Source organism: Barbus barbus (genome assembly GCF_936440315.1).
Source record: "Barbus barbus genome assembly, chromosome: 12".
Lineage (NCBI taxonomy): Eukaryota > Metazoa > Chordata > Actinopteri > Cypriniformes > Cyprinidae > Barbus > Barbus barbus.
Genome location: NC_136740.1, coordinates 25,661,680 through 25,686,829, shown reverse-complemented (window position 1 = coordinate 25,686,829; position 25,150 = coordinate 25,661,680). Strand labels below are relative to the sequence as shown.

The following is a 25,150-nucleotide window of genomic DNA, read 5'->3' as shown; positions in this document are numbered from 1 at the left end:
AAAGTTCAAAAAGGGTATGACTTGGATGTGAGGGATGCAGTGATTTTCTGAGCCCTTTTCCTCACTCTGGATGCATACAGTTCTTGGAGGGTGGGTAGGGGGGCACCGATAATCCGTTCAGCAGTCCGAACCGTTCTCTGTAGTCTTCTGATCCCTGATTTTGTAGCTGAGCCAAATCAGACAGTTATTGATGTGCACAGGACAGACTCAATGACGGCTGAGTAGAACTGTTTCAGCAGCTCCTGTGGCAGGTTAAACTTCCTCAGCTGGCGAAGGAAGTACAACCTTTGTTGGGGTTTTTTATAATGGAGTTGATCTGAGTGTCCCAATTCAGGTCCTTAGAGATGATGGATCCCAGGAACTTGAATGTATCCACTGCAGTCACAGTGCTGTCTATGATGGTGAGTGGGGGGAGTGCAGGGGGGTTTCTCCTGAAGTCCATGATCAAATAACCACTCGTTACAACTAAGGTATGCAGAATACCATCTCTGAACGCACAACACGTCGAACCCTGAAGTAGATGGGCTACAGCAGCAGAAGACCACACCGGGTGCCGCTCCTGTCAGCTAAAAACAAGAAACGGAGGCTACAATTCGCACAGACTCACCAAAATTGGACAATAGAAGATTGGAAAAAACGTTACCTGGTCTGATGAGTCTCGATTTCTGCTGCGACATTCAGATGGCAGGGTCAGAATTTGGCATAAAGAAGATGAAAGCATGGATCCATCCTGCCTTGTCTCAACGGTTCAGGCTGGTGGTGGTGGTGGTGTAATGGTGTGGGGGACACTTTGGGCCCCTTAGTACCAATTGAGCATTGTTTAAATGCCACAGCCTGCCTGAATATTGTTGCTGACCTTGTCCATCCTTTTATGACTACAGTGGGCCCATCTTCTGATGGCCACTTTCAGCAGGAATGTTTCCAACACCTTGTTGAATCTATGCCACAAAGAATTAAGGCAGTTCTGAAGGCAATAGGGGGTCCAACCCGGTACTAGCAAGGTGTACCTAATAAAGTGGCCAGTGAGTGTATATAGAATTATATAATATTGTATATAAAGCATGAATATTTCCATCAAAAGATAATTTTTGCCACACCTAATTTACAATATTTTTAACATAAAATACAACCCACTATAGTATGGTATATAATTATAATTATAATAATAATATAATTATTATATTATATTTTACAGTTTTATTGAAAATTATGCACAGTTATAATTGCCATGATTTTACACTAGTAAGACTTTACATAAATTGTTAACAAACCATTTTTTTTTCAAATAAAATATGGACATAATTTCTAAATATTTCACTATGTTTAGACTGTCATAGTTTTAAAAATGCAATACATGTAATGTAATTTAAATGTAATTTATTTACATTTATTAAAGTATAATTTATTTACAAATTCAAAGCTGACTTTTCTGCAGCCATTTCTCCAGTCTTCAGTGTTACATAAACATTTACAAATCGCTTAAAAATGCTGATTTGGCTGGTCAGGTATGTTTTGGCTGCTTAATATTTTTGTGGGAATGTATTTTTTTCTTTTTATTCTTTTATGAATAAAAAGTTCAAAAGAACAGAATTTATTTGAAACAGAAAACATTTTTAACAGAATAAATGTTTATAATGTCACTTTTGATCAATTTAATTCATCCCTGCCAAATAAAAATATTAATTTCTTTCATATTTTTAGCTTAATTTGTACAGCTTCAAGAACAAAGTGTACATCTCTCTGTAAATTTCTCTAAACTCTTTTGTTTTAGTTCTTTGCTCTGCTGACAGAGAGAAAAACTCTAATTACAGTGTGTACAAGATTGAGGCAGCACAGAGTTAAATCTTCATTAAATGTAAATATCACACAGTCACACAGCTGATTGACAAGAGCTTCTCTCAGGCGGTGGATCTCTCCTCACCTGTCCACATGTCTGACAGGAAGGGTCTGTGGGGAGATTATCCTCTGAGTCTTCCTCTCCATTTGAATCTTCCTCCAAGCATGACTCAAATTCATCCACGGAGTAAAATGCCTCTGCCGTCTGAGGATCCTCAGGGATTGCTGAAACGATAAAAAAAAATAGCAATGATTTAACCGATACTCTGAAATTGTTGAGCAATGTTTTGATATGACAGGTAGCCTCTATCATTAACACTTTACATTTCCTGCTTGATGACACTGAGACAATGAGAACGGATCTGTACCATTTTCATCTCTGAAACAGAGACCAACAGAATACCTCTACACCGAACACGTGTGAACAAATGAACAATGACAACCTCTAATCACACACACACACACACACACACGGGTTGCTGGGCCTGTGACCAAGATGATTACACAGTTTCATGCCTCTGATTCTATTAGACAGCTGCCAGCGACTGGACCTTCACAATTGGAGACACAAAGATGACAGAAGAGACGGAGGGAGCGAGAGCAGGGTGTTAGACTGTACTTTACTCTGAGGGATTTCCCATTTACTATCTCAACAGTTTCTTTTGTAGAGCTCTTTGTACACCTGAGAACTATCCTGCAGTTTGAAAGAGAACAGTAATGCGTCAGCATGTACATTTACACCTGCATCCCACAAACAGCTGCCTTAAGACCAACTAGGGATAAAATTCCCACCAAAGTGCAAAAAGGACAAAAGCAATGTTTTACCAAGAGGTCATGGTTTGGCCAGTTAGCACGGTTCAGTTAGCCCCTGCTGGTAGATGATGTAACTGCACTATCTAGCAGGAAAAAGCATGTTTCTTTATGGTCAGCCATGCATTCTGATGAATATATATGTTTGCTGTTTTTTTTGTTTGTGAGTTAATAACCTGAGAGGCTAATGTTCTACCACACCATGCTTTATTTTTCAGTCCTGTCTAAACTAGTAAATTGTTGCGCCTCAGTGAAAGTGCAACCTGCAATTTAGAATTAAAGAAAAGAGCCCCGGGAGCACATTTACAACACTACAGCTCTGTTTTATCCAGTAAAGAGGATTAGTCATGACAAAGAGCAGAAAGAGCATTCTACTGAATCACTGTGCAGGAAGCTTCTGCGATTCAGCTCAGTCATTTCAAATGATCATTTGTTCAGGCCTCAGTCCCAGCTCATTGACTCTGCTTATGTCTGTTTTACACAAAAACCTCATCACAAAAAGCTGAATATTTCTGCACATATTTAAGGAACTTTAGGTGAACTTTGCCAAGGATTGTAGAAGTTTATATTTCTTTACATACAAAAATAGTTTTTAATACTTTTATTCAGCAAAGCTGCATTTATCAAAAGTGACAGTAAAGACTTCTACATTGTTATAAAAGTTTTCAAACAAATGCTGTTCTTCTGAACTTTCTATTTAAAGAAAAAGGTATTAGGCAGCACAACTATGTTCATCATTGATGATTGATAATAATGGTTCCAGATTAGCATATTAGAATGATTTCTGGAGGATCATGTGACACTGAAGGCTGGAGTAATGATGCTGAAAATTCAGCTTTGCCATCACAGGAATATATTATATTTAAAAAAAAACAGTCAAATAGAAAACAGTTATTTTAAATTGTAATAATATTTCACAACATGTTTTTAATGTATTTTTGGTCAAATAAAGCCTTGGTAGTGTACGTTGAAAGAGTTTCGAACAAACTCAGGGCGGGATTTGTGTAGCGGTGTTTACATATCAGACTTACACCAGTTATTGTACCATTTTACAAGATACAAGACACTATACACAGATATTTGGCAGTACATATTATGGCAAAACCTCACATTTCAGATTGTTCAGGACTGTGGGCCATCCAAGACTAATTCTAAGTTAAATCCTTATTTTACTTTTAGAATCAGTTAAAATTAGTTTTAAATGGAGATAAATGAAAAGCCCTACGGATGACAGTCTGCATTTTTCAGAGAACCCTCCATTCCTAACTTTATTGATTCCAATTAACGATGCTAATGACACACCAAGATATTTAACAATGGTTAAACAATCATTAGCTGTTCTTGCCATTTACTTTACGCTCTCTTAATCAAATACTGAAAGCACTTAGAGTCCCAGCCCTGGGGTCAAGGTTTCCTAATAGTGCCCCAGCAAATGACCCTTATACATTTTGTGCCTGAAGCTAACTTTACCAGATGAATTATAATCTTGCATTTTAAGCATACAATGACAAAGAAGTTTATAAAAGGTATTATATTAATGCACCCATCCATACAGACAGATACATGGTGAATACACTTTCATACATGGCCTCTTGTGGCTTATTGCCTTATAAAACCATTGTTTCATTTGATGCAATACTCTATTATACATACTCAATCTACAGTACTAATTAATAATAACAGTAGTGATGTGTGCATACAAATAAAAGAGCCAGTCACAGACTGGAGACAATTACACCAAAACGGTTTGCACATAATGTGCTTATTGTTAGAGTTTATTCATTTGAACGGCATCTTTCCAAGGCACAGAAGTCCCTAGTGTGGTCATTATGGTTTAACTGCAGACATGAGCAGAATCGCACCGTATGTTTATTTACTTCCAGAGCTCGAGAAGATCACCAGAAAGGGCCGCCTGGGTCCCTGAATAACATGCTAATATGAAACTATGAATTCTCAAAATGACAGGAGCAGTAAAATAATGATGTCTGAATAAATATTCCATCCCAGAAGAGCATTTACCTTTATTTATGATGTAGAAGAGTTAACCTGCTCAATGTTTCTGCTGGGCGACTCTAAGTAAACGATCCAAAACATCCACATTTTAGCATTAATTATGCATTATTCATTCGCTGAGTTTTCCTTGCCTTCGAGAACTTAAATCATGTGGTTTTATGGAAGCTAAATAATAAATACATTAGCTAAATTTAAGGACAAGAGATTTGACTCCATTAATTCCAAATCCAGCAGCAATTCATCACTTCTTTAATTTTTAATAATACAGATTCAAATACTTACACATGAGCTTCGCTGCATGCTTTTCTTTCCCACATATTCACACTTACAATACAGTAATATTTCAGATTCACGGTGATTGCACCTCCGGCGTCCTCTATCGATAAATCACACCCTGTGGATTCTCCCTGAGTCGTCTAAGAGCACAGCTGTAGCTCTGCACTCGTTTAAAACATCTCATTTACAGAGGAATCGAAAGTGATTAGAGACGGGAACTGATAGATAACCTCTCAGGACTTCCTGAAAACACGTCTCTGAGATTTATCATCATGATACCAAAACCCGATTAAGGAGGCGTTTTGGCCATAACTTATCTTTCCCTTGATGCATATAATGACGCTGGTAAAAGAATGAGTCACCGAAAACCAGCAATGCACCAGATCAGACTCTGCGCCTATTCACAGCCAACGCAAAATTACAGACATGTCAAAAATCTGGTTATCGGCCTCCACACAAATATTAACTTAAGCCAATTATTATTTAGCAATGATACAAATGAGCACCAGAAAATGACAGGTCATCCTAAAGAAATATGCCAACTTAAATGCAAACGTACAAACGTAATCATATACAGTGGCCCTAAAAAACTATCTGGACAATTTTGAATGCATTTAAAAATGTCTGAATGTAATTGCATTAGATAATAATATTAACCAAGTGGCATCTGCAAGCTAATGATGCTGTAGTGAAACTATTTTCAAAAATAACTTCACTTTCTTAAATAATTTTTTGCATTGACTTTAAACAAACTTGTAGTAAACCAAAGCATCTGTCGTACTGCCCATCTGCTAATGACTCAGCAGGCAGGGACACCTAGAAACTGATTTCCAAAGCACCATAGTTCATTTTAGACACAAGCAAGAATTTAAAAACTACAATGCTTATTTTTAACTGGAACTGGAAGCAAAATGACAACAGGATATTTATGAATTAATTAACCTGATTTAATCATTCCATAGTCATTCCAATTTTATACTTGCCACCAGTTGCCAAACCACATGCACATGGTTGTGGGATGACATTTAAGCTGTTTTCAAAAACAGGTTGTGACAAAAAATATTGAATTTGGATGCATCTTGATGCCTTCCCTCCTCCTTATACTGCAATCTTTTTCAGGTTCAGGACACAACCAAGGTCATTTTAGTGGATGCATGAAGTCAGTTTCCCGCAGTTTCGCACATTTTCCTAGCAGAGCAACCACAGTTGTAGATGATCACTATTTGGACATGTACCACTAAGATTAAAACAATAAATTGTACAAATCTACTGTAGCTAAAAGTGACATGCAATAGTGAATAGAATTTAAAACCATCTGTTCAAAAGTTTTAGTACATTTTAGAATCTAATTCATTCCAGTGATGGCAAAGCTGAATTTTTATTGCTCATAGCTCCAGTCTTCAGTGTCACATAATTCTACACTATTCTAAACTATTCTATACTATTATGCAGATTTGGTACTCAAGAAACATTTCTAAAGTTGAATGCTAAAACAGTTCATGTTTTTGTGAAAATCATGATAAATTGGTTTCGAGATTCTTTGATGAATAGAAAGTTCAAAAGAGCATATGTTTTGTAGCATTATAAATGTATTTATTTAATGCATCCTTGCTGAATAAATCTATTTCTATAAATAGCATCTATTTTTATATTCCAAATATATTCCAAGAAAACATTTTTTTTCTCTCTTCTATCTGTTGACAGTGGAGCTCATACAGTCCTTATTCATGAGTACACACTACAGTAGGTTGCCCCGATCTGGATAAATGTGGGATCTGGATACATCTAGAAATGGCATCATATTTGTGGAAAACATTCACAGGCTTGGGTTCTGAGGCCCTGCCTTCAATAAGGGATGGAAATAACCGCCTATTTCTTACTTTCCTTATCATTTGTTCATAAAGGCAGGCAACTTCTGCTCTGATAAATCTGTGTGGTGGAACATCATTAAAACTTCTAGGAATCATTTGACTTTCAAATTGAAATGGAATATTGTTTTTTTTCCAATCTTTTTAAATGTGTGTGTGTCTGACAGTGCAGTGTAATACTCATGGTACCTCGCTCTGTTCTGGGATCTGTTGTTTGTTAAACCATGGAGAAAGAGGCACTGGAGCGCCAAGCAGACAATGAATTTTAATGAAGATGTAGAAAAAGAGAAAGTCATTTGTGATGGAAAGTTAAACTTTCTGATTTGGAAGAGATGGGTAGAATTTCAGACGACGCACATTCTGTGATAGACTTTAAAAAGCAAGAAAAATGTATCAGGGGAGCTAGGTTTCAAAATGATTTAATTAATCTACTTTATGAAAGTTTAATTAAACTGTGTCGAAAAAAAAAAAAAAAAAAAATCTCTCTTTTGTAACTGTAGGGCTTTTCACGCTACACTTAACCCTGGGTTATGGTCTTACTAGGCCAAGGCCACTTTTTAACCCTCACAAATGCAATGTTTCACTCTTATAATTCTGAAAGAGGGTTAAGAGATGCTTTTGAGCCTGGGTTATGGATTTTGTCAAATAAGGTGCGTCAACCCAGACCTACAATTTATCCCATCTGACCTTCAGTTATAAATACCACTCACCATGGTCTTTTGACACAGACTTGCACATCTTATCAGAGTTTTGAGCAATGCTTCCCGAAGGTTCGGAGTTTCTGTTTGGTGTCTCACTCTGAACAGTTTGAGTCTGGTTAACTGCTTCTTCGGTTCTCACCTTTGGAAAAGACATAAAAACATCACTGCTGTATCTCATATTTCTATCACTATAAAATACTAAAATGTCTGGATAATTCACAATATCTGGCAGGAATATTATCAACATACCTTTAAAACATCCACACTAACTTTCTGAAAATTTTTCGACTTGTACTCTTGCATGCGCAGGTGGTTTTCTTGATATGTTTCCTCCACAATTTGCCTAGAGTTAAGACAAATTTTGAATTTAGGTTTAGACTTTACACAAACCGTGTGTAAAGGATCTGAAGAAATGTAGCATTACATCACTTGCTCGCCAGTGTATCTTCTGCAGTGAATGGGTGCTGTCAGAATAAGAGTTAAAACAGCTGATAAAAACATTAAAATAATCCACAAGTAATCCGCATAACTCCAGTCCATCCTGTCCATGTCATTTGAAGTGAAATGCTGTGTGTTTGTAAACAATCTATCACTAAGACATGTTCAACTTCAATCCATCTTTAGCCAAATACCACTATATGATATAGTGCGGAAAATAATTATTTGATCCCCTGCTGATTTTGTACTTAAAAAAAAACAGAAAAAAAGAAGGGTTTATCATTTTTATGGTAGGTTTATTTTAACTGATAGAGACAGAATATCAAACAAACAAAAAACCCAGAAAAAGCAGCATACATTTTTTTTTTTTTTAAAAGATTACATTTTAGTAAGTCAAATAAGTATTTGATCCCCTTCCAACCAGCAGGAATTTTGGCTCCCACAGATTGCACATGTGGAACACAGATTAGTCCTGTCACTTTAAGAAGAGACTCCTAATTTCAGCTTGTTGTGTGTATAAAAGACACTTGTCCATAGAATCTGTATCTTCCATTCCAAACTCTCCACTACCATGGGCAATGCCAAAGAACTGTCAAAGGACATCAGGGACAAGATTGTAGACCTGCACAAGGCTGGAATGGGCTACAAGACCATCAGCAAAGAAGCTTGGTGAGGAGGAGACAACTGTTGGTGCGATTATTCAGAAATGGAATAAATACAAAATAACCATTAATCGCCCTCGGTCTGGAGCTCCATGCAAGATCTCACCTCATGGGGTAAGGATGATCATGAGAAAGGTGAGGGATCAGCCCAGAACTACACGGAAGGAGCTTGTTAATGATCTCAAGGCAGCTGGGACCACAGTCACCAAGCAAACCATTGGTTACTTGACAGTGCAATTAAAGACTAAGCTTACACAGCTTATTTGAAGAGCCATGAAGATTGTGGGAATGAAGGAGCATTCTTACCTCCAGACCTTGTATGATGAATCAGTGCTTAGGGAGGCATACAAGATCTTAAATGATACAACGCACATTTTGAATCCAGAATTCGAAATGTTATCATCAGGAAGGAGATTTAGAATGCCGAGGTGTAGACTTAACAGGTTTAAGAATTCATTCATTCCTTCGGCAACTAAGGCACTAAACAGTAGTATGTGATTTTTTTTTTTTTTTTTTGGGGGGGGGGGGGGGGGGGGGGGTGCTTTTTATTGAGATGGTTTATTTTTGTGTGTTATGTATTGTTTGAAGGTGTTGATGCAGTGGTTGTTATTGGAGCCCAAGACAAATTTCTCTGTGGAGACAATAAAGTATACCTATACCTATACCTAACACACTATGCCGCAATGGACTGAAATCCTGCAGCTCCCACAAGGTCCCCCTGCTCAAGACAGCACATGCACAGGCCCTGCCAATGAACATCTAAATGATTCAGAGAAGGCTTGGGAGAATGTGCTGTGGTCAGATGAGACCAAAATTGAGCTCTTTGGCATCAACTCAACTCGTCATGTTTGGAGGAAGAGAAATGCTGACTATTACCCCAAGAACACCATCCCTACGGTCAAGCACGGAGGTGGAAACATCATGCTTTGGGGATGTTCCTCTGCTAAGGGTACAGGATGACTTCACCGCATTGAGAGGCTAATGGACGGGGCCATGTACCGTAAAATATTAGATGAGAACCTCCTTCCCTCAGCCATAACACTGAAGATGGGTCGTGGGTTGGTCTTCCAGCATGACACTGACCCAAAACATACTGCAGAGGCAACAAAGGAGTAGCTCAATAAGAAGCACGTTAAGGTCCTGGAGTGGCCTAGCCAGTCTCCAGACCTTAATCCTATAGAAAATTTGTGGAGGGAGCTGAAACTTCGAGATTCCAAGAGACAGCCAAGAAACCTTAATAATTTAGAGAGGATCTGTAAAGAGGAGTGGACCAAAATCCTTCCTGAGATGTGTGCAAACCTGGTGACCAACTAAAAGAACCGTCTCACCTCTGTGATTGCCATAAAATACTTATTTGGGGATCATATACTTATTTGACTTAATAAAATGCAAATCTTTTTTTTTTACATTTATATGCTGCTTTTTTCTGGATTTTTTTTATTTGATATTCTGTCTCTATCAGTTAAAATAAACCTACCATAAAAATGATAAACCCTTCTTTTTTTTTGTGGGTAAACTTATAAAATTAGCAGGGGATCAAATAATTATTTTCCCCAATATATATAATATAGCTTTCTCCAGTGCAAAAGTCCATCCCCTGTTGCCCCTCACAACATAATTCACTGACAAATCTCCTTAGAACTGCTTTCGCTTGTAAACAGGGCTTGATCTGCACATAATTTTCTCCTGATTCAGACAAGACAATGTTCTCACTGGAGAAAGCAATATTATGGATATGTAAAAATGTCTGGATTATTGTGATGTTTTTACCAGCTGTTTGGATTCTCATTCTGAAAGCACCCATTGATTCGCAGCAGAGGACCCATTGGTGATGTAATGCTAAATTTCTCCAAACTTATCCTGATGAAGAAATAAACTCATCTACATATGAATATTTTCTGCTCTGTAGAAGACTAAATGTCATACAGGTTTAGAACAATGTGAGGGTAGTAAATAATGACAGAATAACAAACTTTAAGAAGTACCGGTAATACAGTGGAATAATATGCATATTCTATCAGTCTGTTTTGGAGTGTGGCATATTAGCCATCATTGACGGTTCCTATTCTATCATTGTAACACAAAGAATCAGAGCTGACATGAGACACACTGCCAAAAATCCTTGCACCGTGAAAACAGAAAAGCCCTGACACTCATGCTAACTTTATGGAATATGAACTGCGAGTCACATTTGATTAACATTCAGTGTGACATGGTCACTCACTTCAGCTTTCTTGATTTCTCATCTGCTGCTTGGAGTTTCCGGAGCTGCATGCGTTCTCTCGGGCTCATTTTCTGCACCTCTGATCTCTCCCGCAGTGTCTGCAGATGTACCTTCTTCTGCCTGTGGGGATCAAGGACTACATTTACTGAAATGACTAATGACTACTCCTTTGCTTTACAGACATAGTTTAAACTGTGTGATCAGAGCTGATGTGATGAAGTTGTTGATGTTGATGTTCATGAATTTGCCATTGGGGTTTATTAGTCAGCATATATTAGTTTGCTATTATTCAAAAATGTGGAAAAGGAATAAGAAAAAGAGAATGTGTCCATATTTTTGACTGGCAGTGTCTCTATAATTCATGAAAATCTCAAAAGAAATAGGGCATTTTATTTGAAGTTAGGATTTAATCAAAAAAAAAAAGAAAAAAAGTATAGAATCCAAACAAAGAAAAACATATCATTAGGTTATTCATGAGGACTTGTGTGAGACAGCTTCAGATGCTTTGTGTGCAGTCTTTGGACACCAAGCATACTAGAATGGTGTTTGAACGAGCTAATGAGCAAAAGGTTCAGTCAGATTTCTCAGTTCAAATCAAGGCTGCAGATAAACCTCATGCATACATCTCAGCTTTATGCCTCATGGTGAAGGCAGACAAAAAGGAAAATAAAAAGGTATAAAAGGAACTCACTAATTTTACTGTAAAACAAATTCTCTCCAACAACATTACCTACCATTTGTTTTTAAAAAAAAAGCAATATTTAAACTTTGAAATGAAGCAAATGATCACTCTAATGTTGTTAACACAAACATACTATACCATTTCATTTGAATATTTCATAATATTATTAAAATTAGGATGTGCATTATCACAGGGACTCTTCTTGAAAGATGGCGCCGCACATGGCAGCCATTGTGCTTGGCTCTCCAGTTGTTTTAGTGTTTTTCTTAGTTTTTCCTGTTTTTTGTTTGTCTAACACAATCAGTTTCACCAAGGAAGAACTGCAGACGAGGAAGGCTACGATGGAGGATGTGGCTTGGAGTTCGCAAGAGACTACAGAGGAAGAGGAAGTGGCGGCAGGGCTTCCTGATACCTCAAGAAAGTCCGGATCACCACGGACCGAGCCAATCACTCCAGTCGGTGAGGGAATGGTTTCCCTGATGCGTCAGTTCCTGGATGCACAACAGCAGAGAGAGGAGAGATATCTGCAAGAGCTCCGGGGTCTACGCTATTCCATCCTGCAGTCGAGAGAGCTGATGCAGCGAACTGAACCAAAGATGCCGGTCTTCCAACAGGGTGAAGACATCGAAAACTATCTTCGGCGGTTCGAGCATTTTGCCAGGACCTGGAGGAGGAGTGGAGCTACCATCTGGTTCCACTACTGACTGGGCAAGCGTTGGAGGCATACCTGGCGATGGATGAGGAGCAGGCAGAAGTGTATGAGGATCTGAAGGAGGCATTGCTGGAGAAATTCAACATCTCACCAGAAACCTACCGTCAGCGGTTCCGATGACCTACTGTTCCAGCTGGAGAATCCCCCACGGAGACTTACCATCGCCTTAAGAACTTGTATCAGCGATGGGTTTGACCAAGAGAGCACTCCAAGGAGGAGATTCTGGAGCAGCTACTAAGGGTGTTACCGTATGATGCTCGCAACTGGGCACGAGAGTATGAGCCGACTTCGGGACTGGCGGCAGCTAAGCTGGCTCAGCAATACCTAAACGCTCATCATGGAGGTCCTCGCACTCAACCGTCTAAAGGTACTGTTCGCACACACTTTGGGGCTGAGAGGGGTCGTGCTGAACTGTCAGACCATGCACAAAGCCCAAAGTCAACAGGGGGAAAAGAACTCTTATGCTTTTACTGTCAGCAGCCAGGGCACAAAGCAGCTGTATGTCCCGCTCATAAAGCTAAGCTGACAGGGTACTGTTATGTTCCAAGAAAGGGGGACTTGGAACTAGGCTCTGTGAGGGAGAGCCTCACTACATGTGATGTATCTGTTAATGGACAGTCCCTTCAGGCATTGTTGGACACTGGCTGTTCTATGTCAATGTTAAAATCGTGTTATGTGACAAATGTTGACTATATGAATACTGCCTCGGTTCAATGTGTTCACGGGGATGTGAAGCGGTACCCCAGAGCTGAGGTATTGGTAGAAGTACAAGATCAAATGTACCTGCTGAATGTGGCTATAGTTGACAGTTTGCCTACGGACATGATTCTCGGACAAGACTTACCAGTGTTAAATGACTTGTTACAAGCCACAGCTAAAGACTCTGTAAATGTTGCCACTGCCACTGAAACCCCGGTGAATTATCCACGATTATCAGTGATCTTGTATGTCTTCCATGTCCTAATAATTGCTCTCATAGTTGATTTCTTCACACCAAGCTGCTTGCCTATTGCAGATTCAGTCTTCCCAGCCTGGTGCAGGTCTACAATTTTGGTTCTGGTGTCCTTCGACAGCTCTTTGGTCTTGGCCATAGTGTAGTTTGGAGTGTGACTGTTTGAAGTTGTGGACAGGTGTGTTTTATACTGATAACGAGTTCAAACAGGTGCATTTAATACAGGTAACGAGTGGAGGACAGAGGAGCCTCTTAAAGAAGAAGTTACAGGTCTGTGAGAGCCAGAAATCTTGCTTGTTTGTAGGTGACCAAATACTTATTTTACCGAGGAATTTACCAATTAATTCATTAAAAATCCTACAATGTGATTTCCTGGATTCTTTTCCCCCCGTTCTGTCTCTCATAGTTGAAGTGTACCTATGTTGAAAATTACAGGCCTCTCTCATCTTTTTAAGTGGGAGAATTTGCACAATTTGTGGCTGACTAAATACTTTTTTGCCCAACTGTATTTTAAAATATAATTTATTCCTGTGATGGCAAAGCCGATCACATGATCTTTCACAAATCAGTCTAATATGCTGATTTGGAGCTCCAGAAACATTTCTTAGTGCAGTATTATCAGTGTCGCTTACTGTTTTTGTATTTAGAATATATATATTCAGGATTCTTTGATGAATAGAAAGTTCAAAAGAACAACATTTACATGAAATAGCAAATGTTTTGTAACATAAATATTTTACTGTCACTTTTGATTCCTTGCTGAATAAAAACAAATGAGCTTATAAACAGTAGTGTACAAAAACTTTTTCAGTTTTGCTACCTATTTTGTCCCAGTACTCAAGACTCAATGAACTGCGCTTGATAGATCTCGCTATGCACTGTTGGCTTTAACATTGCATAGATTTTCACTAGGTCAAAGCTAATTATGATTGGCACATGCTGTTGTGACAAAGTTTTTAATTAGCATGGAAAGCGATGACTGAATTAATGAAAGTCTGCTGCTCATAGACTGCCACCTGATTAACATGTTCCATACACTGGGTACACAGCAGCAGAGCTGGTGATGAGTTTATGGCTCAAGGTCTGTATTTAAAGTCACACCAGAGGTGTTCAGCTGGGATTAGGACCAGTCAAGTTCTTCCACACTGACCGAATCAATCATTTCTTTTTGAACCTTGCCTTACACACAGAGGCACTGTCATGTTAGACTAGAAAAGAGTTCTGTCCAAACTGTTGATATAAAATTAAAAACACACAATGCCCTAGAATATCTTTATATGCTTAAACATTAAGATTTGTACTCATGGAAATGACTAAAGTAGTCAAACCTGTTCATTAGAAGGGGGTGACCCAATACTTTTGGCAATATAGTGTATTTTTAGGTCCCCCCAACAAGGCACTGTGAAAATGACAAAAACAAAATCCCAGAAAGTTTCCCAGAAATCCCTGGTGTAGATAGTGTCATGCATTTCTCAGCTGACAGCATCACTGCAGGAACAGAGAAGTGCGACTGCCTGTAAAACATCTCTCTCTGAATCCACAACTTACAGTGCTCTCAGGATCTGCGACGCGTCTCTCTCTCCCCCCATCGACTTCATGCTCTGCAGTGAGAAAAATAGCAAAAGAGATGAAAAAAATGGTTAATGCTGTGCTCTGAGGCATTGTAAAAGTTAGTGTTTTGTGAGTAGCTGCAAAAACAAAAAGCAAAACAGCAGCAACAAAGCTACTTTTCAATCACAGACTCCTGCGTATCTCAGAATCCTTGAATCAGAGCAAACAGGGAAAAAGGGGGAGAGAAAGACTGATATTATCCTCAGGGAAGAATCTGCCACGAGCACATTTAAAGAACAATACGAGACATTTGTAAGGCGCAAATTACAAAGGCAGAAGAAAGACTTGAAACTGTACACAACAACAGAGGAGGGAAAAGCCATCAGAGAGTATTGTGTACAGAGATGTCGTTTAGATGCCGTTCCTTCTCTGATTACATGTTTCTGAGATGGTGGTGGTGTAATAGCCAGTGGAAGAGACACATCCCACCAGGAGATGTTTCAGATGGGGGTTAGGGGATCACTTGCTTCCAAAGGCAGAAACGTATTACTAAACACCCTGATGTAAACAAGTCAATATGACTGCAAGTGATGAAAGGGTGCTATAACTGCAAATATAGTAACCGAGACGCATTAAACAAGGGCTATAAAAAAAAATAAAAAATCAATGCACAGGGCCATTACGAGTACACATGATAAAGATGCCTATAGTGCAATTATATTTTCACAGTGGGATGGTTTCATAATTCTTTATGTAATGAAGAATACTAATGACATATACAGTAGCTCTAGGAAGTTAAGCAGTCATTAGATTAGATTCCTACATCTTTGGGTTGCAGTAATTAACAAGACATCTGGGTGGATGTGGGTGTTAGGGGAGGTCATGTGATCTGGATGTTTACATCTTATATACGGTATTTTATACAATTATGAATTATGTACATAATTAAGGGAAGAATTCATTAAGGATTATACCGGACACAGCTGTTCTGAATAGTTTGTGATCTGATTCGCTTGATTTCACTTTATTTTATGTTTGATGGGATGCCAGCAGTACTTCAACCACTGTTATTTTACACAGAAAGTTAGAAAAAGGCCTAGATCCATAATGAGTTCTCACCAGGCAGCGCAACAAGAAGTTTCACTTTTGTTATGCTAATTGACAAAGGCAAAAATACATGAAACACTGTGGAAAAAATAATATAATTCTCTATATATTTCTAAGATATTTCTTATTTGGATTTTTTTTTTTAAACTGCTTCAGGGATCAACAATAATAATAATTTTTTTGGTTGCAGAAAAACTTTTAATTTTCCCTACCAACATTTTCACTAGCACTAGCACAATTTGTTTTTTAAATAACTGATAGAAGTATTAATATTTATCTTTTTTTTTTTAAATCTTTTTAATTTTCTTCAAAATTAAAATATGTAACAAGTTGTTAATAATGCAGTTACAATGTAACTCCACAATTTAATAAACATGTTTGTAGCATTTGGACCAATCAGACACAACTATGTGTTATATTTAACAAATAATCTCTAATGCCCCCCTCACCCAACATCTAACACCTCAGAAAGACATGCATGCTTATGATAGATCACTAGTTAATATCATTTTAACTGTACCATGTTTGGTCTCTATCAATTCGTCTTCGGATGATCTAATTGAGAGTGAATATTACATGTTGATACCTATGCAACATATTAGTGTACTAAGAATCTTTAGTAGTTTGTGCATCAACCCAGGCGAATTACCAATGCAAATGATCATGTTCAGAGACAAAGAGTCGTAAAACTTTCCCTCCAAAAATTCAGGACACCATTGGCTCTTTGACACCAGCAGATAAAGCTCTCACATCAGTGACGCCCCTGCAGTCTGTGGTTCTGTTAGATCCTAAGAGGACGAGAAGGAGCTAGAACTCTTCTGGACCCTTAAGTTTTTGTGCCAGGCCTTGCAGCCTTGACTTTCCTTTCAACCAAGGATCTTCGGATCTCAGCAGGTCTCTTTCTTAGCTCTTTTTCCCTTTCTACCTGGGAAGAAACTCCCAATTATCATCGAGCCAGATTCAGTGGTTAACTGACTCTTTTCATAGCTTCATTCTCTGGTTTCCTGATGGTTTCATCCATCAACTCTCATTTGCCCTTTCCCCATGTATGAGTGATTGTATGTTTGTTTGTTTGTTAGTTAGACTAGTTTGCGTTAGTGTTTAGTTAATAAAAGTTGTGTGCACAAATTACAAGAGTTTCTGGTTCTGCCTTGCAAATTAAATGTCTCTTTACGATTTTGACCTTCGGTGCTCTAATGCATTAATATAAATAATTGTATATAATCATAATTAATAAATAATTGTAATTAATCATAATTAATTGTAATTATTTATATACAATTCCCTTTTGAGCTATAATTTGCTACGTTTGTTGGAAAACCAAAAACATTTGGAAAAAAATTAAAATAATTGATTTTTGTTGACAGAATTTAATAAAAATGTAATGTTAACCAGCTACATAACATTAAATTGGCAATAACATGAATTTTTTAAGGAATCTTCAACATTTAAGTTTGCAAGGTATAAAAAACTGAAGTACAGTAAAAAAAAAAATTAAGTAACACAGCACTGGCCAAACTGGGACAAACACAAAGTTATAATTATTATAGTAAAAATAAAATAAAATAATAAAATAAAATAAAAAGTCTGTCTCACTAGAACGTTTGGTGCAGACCAGAGTAAACCATCCTTATTGTTGAGCTTTGGTCTGTAATTTTTAAAGAGGTTGTTTGAGAAAATTGGACCGAATTGAAATCTGTGAGAAACTAATTTATGTAAGCTTCTCAAAGAAAATGGTCCTGTCCAAAAAGGGTAAAGAAATGTTTGCGGAAACATTCTGAACTTTCATACATTTACAGACTGATCTATTGTTTGAAATATGCATAAAAATTCATATATTCCAGGGAACAAGGCCAACTACGACAAGCTACAATCAATACCAATCACCAAGCGGCAACAATGCCAATCACTGACATTTCAAAAGCACAATCTGAAAAGGTTACGCACAGGGTGAGTCAAAAATGATGGCGAATCGATAATGTGATGAGTATGCATAACAGACTTTTAGAAGCCTATTGAGCTTGGCCGGCAATCAAAGTCTTCCTAGTGCATTATGGCCCTTCCCATTAACCTTTGAAGCAGATAATCAGAACAGCTGGTCGGATGCCCTCCCTTCTCACCTGCAAGCTCTCCTCAATGAACCTGCTCCTCAGTGCATCTGCTGCCGAGATCCTGTGTGAAGAATCCTTTTCTAACATGCTGGCACCACAGGAACATAGAGAGAGAGAGAGAGAGAGAGAGAGAGAATTATGCTTAAGACCTCATGAAATGCTGATAGTTTTAGCTGAATTCTTCTAAACCTGCTTGGATTTTGCATAATCTGCTTTGAAAAATGGCTGAATCAAACAAGCCATTGATTTATGTCTATCTACTCATCCACAGCGGGCAGTCGGACAGATATAGCCTGGTGGAGTGGGTTGACATGGGCCTGATTTGTGCCTGGAGCAGGGCAGCATCTGTTTCTGGTACCTTTGCATTAGACAGTTTAGCTGCCGTGAGTATGTTTCTGGCAAGGATGGAGTAGGTCCCTCCACAATCTTCATCACCACGGCCAAGAAGTTCTGCCCCTCAAAAGCATGCACCAGACAGCACATCTCAGAGGATACAGCCTAAAGACCTGCACCGGTGGAACAAATAGAGAAGAAATTCTTAAAGGGAAAGTCCATAGAAAAATTAAAATTCTGTCATCATCTACTTACCCTCATGTTGGGGGTGGGTGATTTACCGGTAGACACAATTAACCGCTAGAAATCTGTTAAACGCTAGATATTTTGGACTATGGTCTCTATTGCGGTTACACGCTCACGTGACGTTGCTTTGCTACGTAGTCACAAAAACTTAACGGTTGCACACATTTAAGCATTGTGGTTTAAAAAACAAGTGATTTTAAGCCATTGAAAAGAGAACAAAAGAGAACTCAATTCACTATATGCGCGTGCTGTCTGCGAGGCATGCGCACATGAAGACGGTGCTCAGAGTATTGAACCAAGTGATTTTTGCTGCTTTATATGCCTTGGACTTTAGAGGCCTTAAATACACACACTTATATGTGTCAAAATGCCTGCTTTGCAAGTGAAAGTAAACAGCTGAGAAACATGTGTAACAGTATATTGGATCTGGCAGCTCTTAAAGTGACAGCAGTCTAATAATCCTGCTGTCTGTCATGCCTGTTCATGTTAATCATTAGCATTTCTTATTTTATCTACAGTAGTTTTTTTTGTCCTATTGATTGTAATTAGTTTCTTATTCGTATGTAATCACAGACTATTTACTTGTCTTCAGAAAGCTTGAGCTTTTTTTTTTTATTATTATTATTTAGGCTAGAATTAGTTTTTTTTGGTATTAACACTGGTGACAAAAATTATGAAATTTCCATGGTATGAAATATTTTGATATCATAAAGACCTTATTTAAAGAAAAAATAACTATATTGTGATATAAATCATTACCATGAAATAAAATGACCTAAACCGTGAGCAGTGTTGGGCTAGTTACTCAAAGCAGGGGCGGACTGGCCATCGGAAGCACCGGGAGAATTCCCAGTGGCCTGGCAGCCAATTTGGCCCGCTGCCCTACATATTTTTGTTGTACTAACAATGTACCGAATGTACTAACGTGATTATTTCCGAATTTGCCATTCAATAATATTAATAAAAAAAACAATTAAAATAATAAATCATGAATCGGTGAGTCTTGACTGGCATCGCGCTTCGCCTCGCGCATTCTCTGCGCATCCGCCAGAAGGATGCAAGACTCCAGAATGGAGTGGAAGCGACCAGGTGAACCAGAACAAAACATCTTGTTCTGCAGAAGGCGGCTTGCTTTAATATTGACATATACCAACCATTGTAATTTCAGCATATGGAACACAAATAGTGGCACTACTGGAACTTAAAGTTCTCAATAGAAAGGTTGGGAGGAACCGGGTTAGCGTGTGATAAAATAAGAATAAGCATGAATCAGAACTCTGATACACTTAGAATTATAGTAAAAAATTATAGATTTACAGAATTATAATCTCTTGGCCTAATTGAAAATACACACAAAGAGAGAGAAATATAGGTATAATTTGTGTAAGGATGTCTCTATTTTAGCTGATCTTTCTGCTCTCTATCTCTGTTAAGCAGCACAGTGAACCCTTTCCTCCAGTGTGCCTGGTGCTTGTGTTCTTACAAACTCGAAACCACGGTGTAAAGAGTCTAATTCCCAATAGACTGCTTTATGAGTCTGAACAGAGACCCTCAGCTCTCGGTTGCACATACACAACGAGGCGATTGCGTGAGGGAAAGCATGACCCTTAAATTAGCAGCTAGTGCCGGTAGCCATTTGGCAAATGAGATTGTCTTCTCTCTTTCTCCTTCATTCTATCTTATTGTTTTCTGGTCATTTTCCCCTTCAGTTTGTCTGCTTTACTAAAATGCTGTTATCTCACTATTTCCCAGTGGATCTTGTTTCTCCATGTTTCCTCCCTTCATATATCTATCTGGGCACATACTGTAAGTGGAGGGGGAGGAGAGAACAGAGCTCTGGTGGTGTTAAGGGGCTGTCTAGGGATGATCTTTAACGGGGGAACCTCACTTTGGTGCCTTTGGTGTCTTATGCCATGAATTTATATTCCACCCTACCACACATACACACACACACAGCTCAGAAACAGATTGTCACGGCTCAATAAGCAACCGGAGATATCAGAATTTATGTTAATTATGCTTGCCATTTTTTCACCTGCACCTTCAACTACACCTGATTGCATCTTTCAGTACATTTTTTTGTTAAAATTACTTTCATGGACTGCCAGAACTAAAAAAAAATTCAAGACACCAATTTGACAGCAATCAAACATAATACCTCATTACTTGCAATTTTGCATGATGCATAGTGATGAAATGTTTTAAAGGATTTTGAGTTTTGATTTAATGAGGCAATAACTTTGCAAGTTACTGAGAATTAAACTGAGAACCATGTTTGGACGCATCTACTCATTCTTTATTATTTCCATTTTTCAAAGAAAATTACATTTTAGAATATTAATTAAATTAATAAAAAAAAAAAATCCAAGAAACTAAAAAAAATGGTGTAGAATCAGTTTTTGCACAGAAATTGCTAGTACATTTTCACAAATAATACAAAGAAATGGCACGTAACATTGAATTTTATGTGAAATTTGAAAAACAAACAATATTAGCCCGTGAAATGTACTACATACTTTGTTTAACTTAAAAAAATAACTTTGCACAATGTATGAGAATTATGTAATGACATTTTTTTTTGCCTATGATTATTGTCAACAAAAAATTTCAAGCATAATTCTTTTGATCCAAAGGTTTTTAATACCATGAGAAGCATAAGAAGCATAGTTTCCAAACTTTTGATTGTGTACTGTACTGCAAATGTAAAACCCACACGTTGCAAAACCCAAAGTCTTGGTTGATTAAGAATAGACTGAAATGTTTTAATGGAGTGCCTGTGAAGGTAGTTACCAGGTCACATGACCCCATCAGCAGACAGGATACACCAAAGACACCTTAAAAGATTGGAACAGTTCTATCAGCAAAAACTTCTTTTTTTTTTTATATTTATTTTTTCTTGTTTTTTTTTTTCTTGGTTGAGAACAAAAGAACAGTCTACATAACAAAACCAAGGAAAATTAAATAATTCAACAAATAAGAATATAAATAATGTTTAACGAAGGTTGCCACACATTACACAAAAACTTTCAGAAATAACAAATGATTGTCATGATAAAAATGACCCTTTAGACATTTCACCCATACATTATATCAGTAAACAATTATATACATTTACAAATGTAAACATCTAGACCACCAAGGAGCTTGTTAGCCATTTCCTCCACTTGTTCTCAAAGATTTGCGTTTGCAGCCGAAGTGCATATGTGAGACTTTCCATATCTTTAACATCGGTTACTATTTGAAACCAGTCTTCTCTCGTGGGGTCTTCCTTGTACCATTTCCGGGTTATTGCCTTTTTGCCAGTAAAATTTTAAATAAATATTTATCCTCTTTCCCAACCTCATCTGGGATTTCTCCGAAGTAAAGAACATAAAATGATTTTGGTATATGTAGTGAAAATACTATTAATAGTAGACAGTACGACCTCCCAAAAACTAGACACTTTTGAACAATGCCAAATATGACGGGCTTTTTCTACACCACATTTCCTCCAGCATGGGTAGGAGGTTCTTGTTTGTAATTCCTTAATTCTTGGTGTAATAAAGAAACGAGTCAAATTTTTCCAACAAAACTCACGGAACATTCTTGAGCTCGTTGAAGTGGGATAGTACATATTTTATTCCATTGATCAGGTAACAAAGAAATGCCAGCCTCTTTTTCCCATTTTAATCTTATATATTCTATTGAATGAGTCCTCGAATTACTTATCCCTTCATATAATTTGGATACAGTCTCACGCGTGCCTTTCTTATATGCCTGTATAATAACCTGCACGATCTGATTAATCTCATCATTGTTCTTTATTTCTTTCAAATAATATTGACAAACCTGTAGATATCTAAATAGATATCTAGTTCTTGGTTTTCTTCCATTCCAAATGAATCTTGAGATTTGTTTATCCCATTCTTGAAACTGTTTAGGTGGTATTTCCACAGGAAGAGGTATAACTCCAAATCCAAGACCACCGCTTAAGATCTTCTTAAATTTTTCCATTGATTATATTATAATTTTTCTTATATAACTTTGTTAAATCTTGTGTTAACCATACCCCCAGATACTTAATTGCTTTTTGATTCCAATTAACATTTAATCGTTGTCTAATTTATTTTATTGGATTGAACCCAAATGATAACATTTGAGTTTTCTTTATGCTTAATTTATACCCCAAGAATCGACCATACTCCTCAAAAAAGTCAAATAACTTAAGAAGTGATATGTCTGGATTTGAAATATAAACTAACACATCATCAGCATATGTCATTTTATGGTCTACCTTATTAACTGTAATTATTTTACACACATATACATACACATACATATATATATATATATATATACACACATATATACATATATATATATATATATATATATATATACACACACACATATATACATATACATATATATACACGTATACATATACATATATACATATACATATACACATATACATATATACATATATACATATACACATATACATATATATACATATACATATATACACACATAAACACACATAAACACACACACACACACACACACACACACATTTATAGCTGTAATTAAAACTAAGTATTATTTTCCCTTGTTGCCTGTGCCAAAGGCTTAATATAGATTGCAAATAATAAGGGAGAAAGAGGGCATCCCTGTCGAGTTCCCCTTTCTAAGTTTATCTTTTTTGTAAGATCACCATTTATTTTAATCCTAGCTTCTGGTTTGAAATACAGGGATTGAAAACTTCTTACTGACTTTTCTGAAAAACCAAACCTCAAAAGAACCTGAAATAAATATGCCCAAATCACACAGTCAAATGCTTTTTCAGCATCCAAGCTAACCAAAGGTGCTTTAATATGATCTTTTTTTATTTGTTGTATTACGTAAAGCGTTCTTCTAATATTATCAAAAGTCTTATTCTTAAGATTATTTAATGCTTTATCTAATTCCTCCTGTGTAATTTATTTAGCTATAAAAGGTTTTGTTTCTGCCCAATAGAAGGAAGGTCAAGAGAATCTAAAAATGTTTTAATTGAATCACTATTTACCCGTGTCTGTTGTGAATATAAGGATTTGTAATATAATTATACAACGATTTGTAATATAATTATACAACATGCGTCCTGAGACAGGGTCCTGTATCTTATAGATTGTTGATTTTTGTTGTTATTTTCCAAGTTTCCATGCTAATCTTTTAGTTGCTTTCACACCTGACTCATAAAATGTTTTAGACCTTTTTATTTTTTCTCTATATCATCTTTGTAGATCTCATTTATCTTATTTTTAATATTTTGAATCTGCTTCAAAATCTGAATCATTGTTAATTGCATGTTGTTCTATAAAACGCTGTAATTCATCTTCAAGATTCTTAAAACGAAGCTCTCGTCTTCCTAAGGGCTGTAGTAATAGAAATGATTTTACCCCTTAATACCGCCTTCGCTGCATCCCATAATATTGGGGGATTTACTTCCCCGTTATCATTGTTCTCCATATGAATGAATGAATGAATGAATGAATGATGCATTTATATAGCGCTTTATTATGTATTGCTGTACACCCAAAGCGCTTTACAATCATGTGGGGGGTCTCTCCTCAACCACCACCAGTGTGCAGCATCCACTTGGATGATGCGACGGCAGCCACAGGACAACGGCGCCAGTGCGCTCACCACACACCAGCTACAGGTGGAGAGGAGAGAGAGATAGAGCCAATCAAGTGTATGGGGATTATTAGTATACATATACATATTAATTTCTGACTTAATCTGGACAACCACATTCCCATTACCTAATATACTTGTATTAAGCCTCCATAGTTTGTCCGTGAATTTATCATTCAAATTTAGAGTGAGACATGGTCTGATATATCTGACGCTCCTATTGTACAATCTCTTACCCTGTGGCTATCTTTATTACATATAAAGAAATAAGCTATTCTACTGTACACACCATGGGGTGCTGAATAATAAGAATATTTACGTTCCAAAGGATGAAAGTCTCTCCAAAAATTCATTAATCCCAATTCTAATTAATTCCTAAAAAACTTGGATTGTGTTGTTTTAGTTCTCTTACTGTTGGATGAATCTAGTTTCCGGTTAAGAACAATGTTGAAATCTTTTCCTGGTGAAATATATATACACATATGTACCCATATTTTTTCAGCTTGTCATGTTCAGATGGAGAGAGATGAGTTTCCTGCAAAAATATAATCTGGCTCTTTTCACGTTTCAACTTGGCTATAACCTTACTCCTTTTTATTGGGTTATTTAACATATTTACATTTAGCGATGCAATTTTAACATATGGCTGCATATCATTTTAAAGTTAACAAATGCTGGCAACCTCTTGAACAAACATAACTGAAATAAAAACGAACATTCAAGAACAGTGACTTCCACAGTTATTAAGGTCCAAACATGACCTGGTAATTCCCAGTTCCAATCCTGGGATGAGGGATCTTGTCCTACTTCTGGTAGAGGGCCCTCGCTAATCACATAAATGGGGGATAATCTCCCCTAATGGTATAGCACCAATCATAAAACAGATGACAGTTCCCGGTCAACAAATGAAAGGGAAAAAAATAAAATAAAAACCTATATAGTTGAATCATAAAAACAAAGACTCGTAGAA

At 37.1% G+C, this 25,150-nt stretch overlaps 1 pseudogene across 1 annotated transcript in view; it reads right to left on the bottom strand.

Annotated features, from left to right (window-relative positions):
- Positions 1–25,150, bottom strand: part of LOC306878571 (serine/threonine-protein kinase Nek11-like) — a 71,516-nt pseudogene that overhangs the window by 16,540 nt on the left and 29,826 nt on the right. The window contains exons 5-12 of the transcript in view: positions 21,236–21,356; positions 18,302–18,449; positions 17,926–18,031; positions 14,723–14,775; positions 10,829–10,948; positions 7,754–7,847; positions 7,514–7,643; positions 1,922–2,061 (exon numbers count right to left, since the gene is read on the bottom strand). The product of the transcript in view is annotated as a serine/threonine-protein kinase Nek11-like (transcript). The remainder of the gene's footprint in view (positions 1–1,921; positions 2,062–7,513; positions 7,644–7,753; positions 7,848–10,828; positions 10,949–14,722; positions 14,776–17,925; positions 18,032–18,301; positions 18,450–21,235; positions 21,357–25,150) is intronic.